Source organism: Limulus polyphemus, unplaced genomic scaffold (assembly GCF_000517525.1).
Source record: "Limulus polyphemus unplaced genomic scaffold, Limulus_polyphemus-2.1.2 Scaffold5281, whole genome shotgun sequence".
NCBI lineage: Eukaryota > Metazoa > Arthropoda > Merostomata > Xiphosura > Limulidae > Limulus > Limulus polyphemus.
Genome location: NW_013670891.1, coordinates 66,298 through 68,184, shown reverse-complemented (window position 1 = coordinate 68,184; position 1,887 = coordinate 66,298). Strand labels below are relative to the sequence as shown.

General features: G+C 30.0%; 1 protein-coding gene across 1 annotated transcript in view; it reads left to right on the top strand.

Annotated features, from left to right (window-relative positions):
* Positions 1–1,887, top strand: part of LOC106472375 (mitochondrial genome maintenance exonuclease 1-like) — a gene marked incomplete at its 5' end in the record, with an annotated part of 5,418 nt that overhangs the window by 2,834 nt on the left and 697 nt on the right. The gene's annotated exons all lie outside the window — the stretch shown is intronic.

The window sequence follows — 1,887 nt, the reverse complement described above, 5'->3', positions numbered from 1 at the left end:
GATGTTAAGTTGAAGACAAGTTTAATCTTGTAAGGACAGTATTTAGATGTTAAGTTGAAGACAAGTTTGTAAAATTGTAGTGACTGTATTTGTATGTTAACCCAAATTTTACAGATCTTTCTATGGTCAAGGGTCGAAGGCCATGTCATCGTGTTTGTAGACTTGCTTTCAAAATTTTATTGAACTACTATTTTTATTAATGTATGTCAATACATTTGGTATAAAATTTTAGTATGATCCTTTGGTAAATTTCTTAATTTAAAAGTATATATTAAAAAAAAAGAAATCCTAAATATTGAATTTTGTATGCCACGTGGTATGTTGAATGCCGCAGTGGTTCAAATTAGATGTTTGTGATGTCCAATTATTACTTGTAAATTACTTGTACCTGATGATGACAAAACCTTGTCGAAACGTTGTACATTTGCTGTTGTATTAAAGTTTTTCTTCATTACCCATTCAAGCCGTCTCCAGCCATTATTAGTCTCAAAGTGGGTTCCTCGTCATCGAAATCGAATTTCAATACAAAACTTACTTCAAAAGCCAACTGGTGTCCACTCCAAATCCAGATGCCAGAGATGGTGCTGTTATGGTCTTATCCATTCTTCCTCATTTTATCCAACCTTTGGAACATACCTAACATTCTGAAAGAAAAACAATTCTGAGAAAATCTTTAATTAAAAATTTCTTAATTTAAAAACCTGATATTTTGTGTACAAAAGCCTTGTAACTTTTACCAATAACCTGCAAAATTTTGTAAAAGTATGCATACCATATCAAAAATCATAGTATAATTACTCTCATGGATACTTTCGTGTTTACCCAGCTCGTAAAGAAAGGGTTAAGTTGAAGACAAGTTTAATCTTGCAGGGACTGCATTTAGATGTTAAGTTGAAGACAAGTTTAATCTTGCAGGGACTGTATTTACATGTTAAGTTGAATAGAAGCTTAATCTTGCAGGGACTGTATTTAGATGTTAAGTTGAAAATGAGTTTAATCTTGCAGGGACTGTAATTAGATGTTAAGTTGAAAACGAGTTTAATCTTGCAGGGACTGTAATTAGATGTTAAGGTGAAAATGAGTTTAATCTTGTAGGGACTGTATTTACATGTTAAGTTGAATAGAAGCTTAATCTTGCAGGGACTGTATTTAGATGTTAAGTTGAATAGAAGCTTAATCTTGCAGGGACTGTATTTAAATGTTAAGTTGAAAATGAGTTTAATCTTGCAGGGACTGTATTTAGATGTTAAGTTGAAAACGAGTTTAATCTTGCAGGGACTGTAATTAGATGTTAAGGTGAAAATGAGTTTAATCTTGTAGGGGACTGTATTTACATGATACATTGAAGATAAGTTGGTAACTACTTACACAACTCCTCATAATGTAAGTTGTTAAAAAATAAACATGTCTGTACCATTTCTCTTTGTTCTGAAATATTTACAAAGTAATTAGGGGTGACTTTAAATACAGAACTCGGAGCTTCATTTATAATGTAAAGATGTAAACTACATTTTTGTTGTAGTATTTTCAATTTAACTGTTGAACAGAAAGTGAGAATATGACAATGAACAGTCTTAGATTAATATATTAGAAACAATGTACAAGCTTAGATGAATATATTAGAAACAATGTACAATCTTATATGAATATATTAGAAACAATGTACAATCTTAGATGAATATATTAGAAACAATGAACAACCTTAGATGAATATAGTAGAAACAATGTACAATCTTAGATGAATATGTTAGAAACAATGTACAATCTTAGATGAATATAGTAGAAACAATGTACAACCTTAGTATGAATATAGTTGTAACAATAGTACTAATACTTAGTATGAATATGTTAGTAACAATAGTTACAATCTTAGGTATAGATATATTA